General features: G+C 39.3%; 1 non-coding gene across 1 annotated transcript; it reads left to right on the forward strand.

Moving 5' to 3' along the window:
• The first annotated feature begins 465 nt into the window (after positions 1-465).
• Positions 466-572, forward strand: LOC122744847. Its single transcript, XR_006355188.1, has one exon. It is a non-coding gene; the product is annotated as a U6 spliceosomal RNA (small nuclear RNA).
• The last annotated feature ends 8,101 nt before the right edge of the window (positions 573-8,673 follow it).

Below are 8,673 nucleotides of genomic sequence, written 5' to 3' on the forward strand. Positions count from 1 at the left end.
AGGTGTCAAAAGCCACTTACTGACCTCATGCAACTCACAACACTCTTGAGTGAGACCACCCCAAATTAAATTGTGTTTGGAAAATATTTAAGATAAGTAAAAATATGACAAAACAGATAATATTACATTTTAAAGCTAGGTCATTCTGTGACCTACAGGGACCACTATGTTTCATTTATTGGTCCCCATTTCTATTTGTGTTTGACATCACTGCTCTAAACATTTTTAGTCAACTGTGTGAAGGGAAAGATTTCGTCTACTATTGATTACCATTTGCAAAATCTTACCAACTTCCTACTAATACTCTCATCAATGATTCTTTGACGTATAGATAGATTATTCTTTTAACAATTTTATACAGATGGAAAAGTTGACATAAAGCTTAGTAATTGTTGATATTTTCCTTGTTGCAGTTATTTTACATAAATAAAGGTATAAGATTTTCTTTAAAAACTGTGCTGTTGGGTGCTCGCTTCAGCAGCACATATACTAAAATTGGAATGATACAGAGAAGATTAGCATGGCCCCTGTGCAAGAATGACACGCAAATTCATGAAGCATTCCATATAAAAACAAAAACAAACATACAAACAAACAAAAACCCTGTGCTGTCCGGGGGGGGGGGGGAGCTAGGTGGCACAGTGGATAAAGGACTGGCCCTGGATTCAGGAGGACCTGAGTTCAAATCCAACCTCAGACACTTGACACTCACTAGCTGTGTGACCCTGGGCAAGTCACTTAACCCCCATTGCCTCACCAAAAATCCCCCAAACAAACAAATAAAAAACTGTGCTGTCTTGCCTTCTCCAAAGCTCTCATAATCAGGTTGCTTCCAATCATTGCTTCTTCTATGTCCACTGGGTCTAATCCAGATGCTTTCCCAGTCTTTTTTCCTCATCAGTGCTTTTTCTATCTCTTCTATAAGCACATCTGGTATTATGATGTTAGAATTTAAGTGGAATGACCCTACTTTCCTTGATGGGGAAACATTTGTTATAAAAATCTTTGTAAATCTTTTCCATCTTTTGTTTGTTGTTCTTCCATTTTCATCCTTAAATGCCTCAGGATGACATGGTGGATCCTGCACCAAGCTTTCTTTAATATGGTTATGCCCGTCATTCCTCTTTCTCTCTGTTTTACAGGACAATACTTCTAAAAATATCATTATAATAGCTAGCATTTATATAACATTTAAAAGTTTGCAAAATGCTTTACAAATATTATCTCATTTTATCCTCACAAAAACTCTGGGAGGTAGGTGCGATTATTATCTCCATTTTATGGATGAAGAAACTAAGGGAGACAGTGGTTAAGTGAATCATTGAGGGGCATATAGCTAGTTAAGTGACTGAGGTTGGATTTGACCTCACGGTTTTCTAACTCCAAGTACAGTGCTCTACCCACTGTGCCACCTAGATGCTTCATAATCTGCCATTATCTTTCTCCACAAGATTTTACTAATGAGTTAATTTCTAAATAGTGCTGTCTTTGACTGCCATGTCCCTCTCAAATAAGTTGTATCATTGATGCCTGAAGGTATTGCTCTCTTGTTTTCTTTCTTATAGGAATCGATTTCTACAAATTAAACCTCTAAATGAAATTATGAGTTAGTACCTATGTCATTTCTTTCACCCATATCCAATTTTTCATCACCAATAACTTGCTTAAATAGGTCAGTAAGGAGTTTTTAAAATTGCATCTTTTTTCTTACTTTTCTTCTTTTTTATTTTTGCTATAATGACTTGGTAACCTGACAGTACAAAGACTAAGTCAAGAATAAATAATTCTAAAATCAGTATTGAGTCTTTACTTATCCATTCAAATCTAATCAGTTTTACTTTTGTGATATTATTTGATGCTCACTATTTCCACCACTTCCTGATTCTTTTTTCAACTAAGATATTTATGATGTTAGGCAATAGTCATCTGTGTTATCTTACAAGTCTTTGGCTTTTTTCATTTCTTATTTCTGATCCATAATTTCTAATTAACCTACCTTTGCATTGAAGTCAGGGAGTATCAAAATAAATTAATTAATTTGGAAGATCTTATGGAAGTAAATTTTGCTCCATTGTCATCCTTTGCAACAGATAATAGTGTATTCGTTGCAATTATTTTCATGGTGGTCTTTTTCCAAAGACCCATCATCACCAGACCTGAAATACAAGTACCACAAAGTGATGTTTTTTGTTGCCTTTGGGCAGATGATAAAAATTAATTCCACCAACTCCTTTATTTGCTCTCCAAGGAGAATCTGTGAGCCATCTTTTCATTTAGCTACAACTTTCTTCTTTCTGGTTTGTTTTATAGAAAGAATGTCAAAGTTGATATGTTTCAGTTCCTTTAATAGTATATCTGGGGGCAGCTAGGTGGTGCAGTGGATAGAGCACCGGCCCTGGAGTCAGGAGTACCTGAGTTCAAATCCGGCCTTAGACACTTAACACTTACTAGCTGTGTGACCCTGGGCAAGTCACTTAACCCTCATTGCCTCATTAAAAAAACAATAGTATATCTGCTCTGTCAAGAACCTCACATTTAGAGAGTTCTTATAGCTAAGATATATAGATGGTCTAAAAACTGTGTGATTAAAATTTGTACCCTCTGTCCTTTTTTTCCTACCACTGTGAGTATGGAAGAAGAAAGGAGCCACAGAGGACCAAGGACCATTTTGTTTATTTCTTTGTTTCATGAGTTGCCATGGTTAAAAAAAAAAAGCAATTGCCAAGTGGTCAGCCTATTAGTGATGGATCTCTTTGTACTTAGCAAAGCTGGTCCTTAGAAATCAGATTAAATTTGGCATTCAAAGCCTCTAAAAGTTAGAACATGCCAGAACTTGACTACGCTGGCATAGCTTTTGGGATTCCATGGTAATGTCTGTGCCATAATGAAGTATCAGTTTAAGACTCTCTAGAAGCCTTAAATTACATCATACATACATACATTAATATTCCTGGTACCTACAATAGTACTTTCAGTATAATAGTTAATAATTATTAATAGATTGATAGATAGATTTTGTATGCCAGGTATTGTGCTAAGTATAGAGGATATAAATGAGAGTGTGCGAAACAGTTCTTGCCTTTAAGAAGCTCACATTCTAATGGGGGAAGACACACATAAAGGACCAGTTCTGAGTGAGGACCCATAGTGGAGAAGGGAGAGACCATAGTATGTCATCCCCTTGGGCCCAGAGGTAATTCCTTAATGTTTAACTTATAAACTAATTTATCTTTTGTGTGTGTGTGGGGGGGAGGCAATGAGGGTTAAGTGACTTGCCCAGGATCACACAGCTAGTAAGTGTCAAGTGTCTGAGGTCAGATTTGAACTCAGGTCCTCCTGAATCCAGGGCTGGTGCTTTATCCACTGCACTACCTAGCTGCCCCCAAACTAATTTATCTCTGCATCATGTAGACCTTAAGTAGAGATTGGAAAAGCATTGACTTTCACAGAATTCCTTAAATTCTTTAAAAGCACAGGGGTGGATAAGGAGGCTGGAGACAAAGTGAGATAGAAAAGGAAAATTCCTTTTAAAAAAAAAGCATGAGCTTGTGTTTCCCAGCTTCCATTTGTTTTCTGTGAGACTCTTAAAGCTCAGGTCACATTTCTGGCCCTGGTGGGACTTTGGGCTGGGAGAGGAGGAGATCAATACCATGAGCAAATTCTCCTTTTGGTGGTCAGGCTACCTCTGAGCTAGTGTCTTCAGAGGACCTCCTTAATTTTTGCATTGGTTAAATGAAGGGTTGGACCAGTTGAGTCCTAGGGGCCCTTTGCATCTCTGTTTCCTATGATCCTCTGACGTCCACAATTGATCATGAAAAATACTCTTTACAAAGTAAAGAAATCCCAGTAAGTGCCATCTTCTCCATGAAGCCTTCCCTGATGGCTCCATCTTCTATTTCACATAGTATTTTGCTCTGAAAAATTTTAACATACTTATGCAATGTGTATTATACTTATTTTTACGTCAGATCACCCATGAGACTGTAATGTCACCAAGGATAAAAACTATCTCCCTAAGCTTTCTATCTTCCCCAGCACTCAATACAGTATTTTCAATATTGAATGGGGTGGCAGGATTTAGAGGTAGAAGGAACATTAAAAATCATCTAACTCAACTCTCTCATTTTACAAATGAGGAGACTGAGGCCAAGGTGTGTGTGTGTGTGTGTGTGTGTGTTTGATTTATCCAAGGTCAGAAGGGTAGCAAGCAGCAGAGTAAGTCTTCTGATCCAGGCCTCCCGCCTCTAAATATAGCACTTTTGCCATGCTGCCAATATTTGTTGAAGTTGGCAGCAGGTCATTCTCCTCATGGCATAATTCCCATCAAGCCCTAGTGGCTTTTCAATGATGTGTAAGATCATTCATTTTCAGTCGATATTACCACGGGAGGGAGTCACATGGAGCCATTTTTCTTTTGTCTTGAAGGGTGGATTCTGATCCTTGGTCAATGCATCTGCCTTTGGTTATTTCCTAAGAACTGGGAAAAGAAAAAACAAACAGATCCTGGGAAATTTTGGGGAACCTTTGGCAAACCTAGACTGTTAATGTGTTTTTAATATGCTCCAATATTTCTCACAAAACTCAACCTATTAATGAATTCTTGCTGGGCCCTGACAATGATCTGTTAACTTGACCTTTCCTTCCCACCCCCCACTGGCATCTTTATCAACCCAAAACAGCCATGCTATTCTGAGTCCAGCTGAATTATGTCCCTGAGGTTATCAAAGGATGGACAGTAGTTCCTTTTGCCAGAACAGCTAAGGTCTTGGGGTGAAGAGGCAAAGGTCACCTGCCACTGGCTGACTGTTGTGGGATGGATTCAATCAAAACTTGACTGGCATAGCAGCAAATGACATGGAACGTTAATCTGCAGTCTCAGCCAGGATACGCTGAAACCAACTGAGCTTTAATGTGAGGCTTGGTTTTTTAAGAGTGGACTTGTTTTTTCTAGCAGAAGCAATGCCAGGGAGTTCTACCATGATGTAACTTCTTTTCTCCCTTTAAGTTGAAACAGGCTACCGAAGAATGTTAAGAAAAGAATGGAGCTAAAGGAAATGGATTGAAATTTGGGCTCTTACTACCTGTATGGTATTGGGCATATCACTTAATCTCTCTGGAACTCAACTTCTTTATCTGTAAAATGAGGGGGGTGGGTGGATGGGGTATCTCTAAAATGTCTTTCAGGAGGCAGCAGAGCACAATGTCAAAGGCACTAGATTTGAAGTTAGAACCCACGTTCAAATATTGATTCCAGAAACTTTGGGTCAAAGTTCATAGACCTAACACCAATTCACCATTAAGAAATATGCTATCTCAACTCATTGTTTTGTAAAGAATTAATTGTTATTTGAGGTTTTTATGCCTCAGCGCACACTGGCCTGGGGCTCCGCAAACTGCAGGGTGCTCCACCCACTGGTTGTAGCCGTTGCCATAGTGCTGGCACCTCACATCATCACCATTCGCTGAAGTCTACATGGGCCTGGCAAAATTATAATGATTGGAAGCCTAGTGAGGGCAGTCATGTAACCGTCAGAGCAGCCATCCCATTGGCTGGGGCTGTGTGGGGTTTTTCTGGGATTGGGGGAGGAGAATTGGGCATTCTAGCTGGATGCTGGAAGGACAGGAGGTCTGCTGTGTATTCTCAGCCAATTCCTGGGTGGCAGTATCTTTTGAGATTGTATGATTTCCCTTTCCCCATTTTTATTTCCTTTCCCTTGATCCTACTGATCCTGTTTGTGTGTGTGTGTTGTTGTTGTTGTTTTTTTTAAGTTCGTTTTTGTTAAAATAAATCCTGTTCTGTTTTGAGGGAGGCTGCCGGTCTCCTTCCTTGCCCCAATATTGCAGCGAGCCACTTAGCTAACACTCTCCAATTAAAAATTGGTCCCCACAGTTTATTAGACCATGACTAATTAAAGAAAGAGGCTAACTTTCAGTAGACTTTGGATGAGTTTCCATTGTCATATAACATGGAGGTGTCAAATACAGGCTCCTCATAAAGCCTATAACATTCCCCAATGAAGTCCAAACCATTGAAAATATAATTGGGGAATATTTAACAAAATACAATAAAACATAGATAATGTTAATTTGTGGTTTTCTAAGTTAACATGCAGCCCACCCACAGGGATCTATTGCTATCTGGATTTGACAGTACTGATACATGCCTTGGTACCAAAGAATAGTGACCTGAAGTCAGGACACTTGGATTAGAATCCTGGCCATAGTAATTTTTTTTTTTGCAGGACAATGAGGGTTAAGTGACTTGCCCAGGGTCACACAGATAGTAAGTGTCAAGTGTCTGAAGTCGGATTTGAACTCGGGTCCTCCTGAATCCAAGGCCAGGGCTCTATCCACTGCACCACCAAGCTGCCCCTGCCAGAATACTTCTAACTATTACCAGAGACAAGTCATTTCATCTATTAACTTCAATTTCCTCATATGTAAAATGTGTCAACAATACTTGCACTATTTCACAGTGTCTTGGGAAAGTTCTTTGTAAACCTCAATGCATTATAGAAATATGAGTTATTATTATTATACAAACACAGGCTGAGACTGAGAGCCTAAGAACTGGAAGCCTGCTGTTTGGCCAAGGATAAATGGTAAATGGTATCGCTCATTTTATTCTCAGTTTCCTTACCTGAATAACAAGAGGGTTGGACTCCTATGGCATGTTTCTCACTGGAATGAGGAAACTTGGACCCAGAAAAGGGAAATAAATGTCTAGTATGGTCAAAAGAATGCTAGATTTTACATGGGAAGATATGGGTTTAAATGTCTATTTCTGCTACTCACTCTGTGTGTGTGTGTGTGTGTGTGTGTGTGAGAGAGAGAGACAGAGACAGAGACAGAGAGAGAGACAGAGAGAGACAGAGACAGAGAGAGACAGACAGAGAGAGACAGACAGAGAGAGACAGAGAGACCATGAGCAAGCCAATGCTGGACTGGGGGCTTGGGACACCTGGGCTCAAGCCCCACACCTCCTGGTAACTCAATCTGAGATGAATCGTTTATCTCAGGGTCTCATTTCTCTCTCTAGCTATGTGAGTATTTAAGGAGGATGTTCCATACTTGTACCTGCATAATTAGAGAAGACCTAGGCTTTTCTATGGAATCAGTCAACCAGAGGTATGAATTAAGTGTGAAGAAGGCCTGGATATTTCTGTTGAATCAATCAATGAATCCAAATCATTTTAGCTTGATGTGATAGGAAGCTTCTTAGGAATGAGGATTCTAGGAATAAGGACTCAGTCACATTCTGTGGGGTTTGTTTAAGAACTAGCAAGCTGATAAGAAATGACAAGCAGGATGATTTCAGAAAGGCCTGGAAAGACCTGTATGAACCAATGTATAGTGAAGAGAGCAGAACCAAGAGAACGTTGGACACAGAGACAGCAATATTGTTTGAAGAGCTGTGAGTGACTTAACTATTCTCAACAATACAAAGATCCAAGACAATCCCAAAGGATTATTGATGAAATATACTATCCACCTCCAAAGAAAGAACTAATATTTATGGAACACAGACTTCATGAAGCATTCAGTTTTTCACTTTCTTTCATTTTTTCTTTTATTCAAATTTTCTTCTACAAAATGGCTAATATGGTAATGTTTTACTTAATCATATTTGTATAACTCATATCTGATTGCTTACCACCTCAGGAAAGGGGGGAGGGAGGGAAAGAGGGATAAAAATTGGAACTCAAAATTATAAATAAAAAATATTTATTACTTTAAAAAAAAAGCTAGCAAGCTAGTTTGGAACTTAGGCAGCCTAAAGGAGAAATCATTCCAACAGAGGCTCTTGTGGGGGAGGATGAAGGTAGTGCGAGGAGGAGAACCCCTGTTTTCACCTCTCCCTGACCAGAAGAGGACCTTGTGAACTTGAAAAGCTTAGAGGATTTGGATTTCACATCAGCATCCTGGTGTGATGGTTGTTATTCAGTTGTTTTTAGTCTTGCCCAACTCTTTGTGATGCCATTTAGAGTTTTCTTGGCAAAGATACTAGAGTGGTTTGCCATTTCCTTCTCCAGCTCATCTTAAAGATGAGAAAATTGACACGAATAGGGTTAAGTGACTTGCCCAGGATCACACAGCTAGTAAGTGACTGTGGATAGATTTGTTATTATGAATATGAGTTTTCCTGACTCCAGGACTGGTGCTCTGTGCACTATGCCACCACCTAGCTGCTCCAGTAGTGTCCTAGTACTGTCACTGGAATGGCAGAGTCTATATTGGGAACCAAAGACACATTAGACACATTGAGGAAAGGAAGCTTCAGATTTCTATAAGGAGCCTACTAGAAATCTTTGACATGCCAACACAAGTACCCACAAAGAAGAGAAAAAGGACTTCCAAAGAAAGACTCCCAGGAATTGTGAGTTATAGTCTTTACCACATGTCCTCTACTCTTGTGCATCCTCTCCTTTGGACTCCATAGATACTTGTGGTAGGGTGTACCCCAAGTTTTTATTTATTTGTCTGTTTGCTGTAGGGATGGGGGGGGTGTAAGTATCAACTACTCATACTAAATTACTTTAAAAAATATCTGTTTCTGAAAGCTATTTATGTCTGACTGGCTAAGTCCGGTCAAGTCAATAAGCATTTATTATGCACTTACTATGTGTCAGACATTGTGCTAAATGAATATAGAAAGAAAGATGGCCTTTGCTC

This window comes from Dromiciops gliroides, chromosome 2 (genome assembly GCF_019393635.1).
Source record: "Dromiciops gliroides isolate mDroGli1 chromosome 2, mDroGli1.pri, whole genome shotgun sequence".
In the NCBI taxonomy this organism is placed as follows: Eukaryota; Metazoa; Chordata; class Mammalia; order Microbiotheria; family Microbiotheriidae; genus Dromiciops; species Dromiciops gliroides.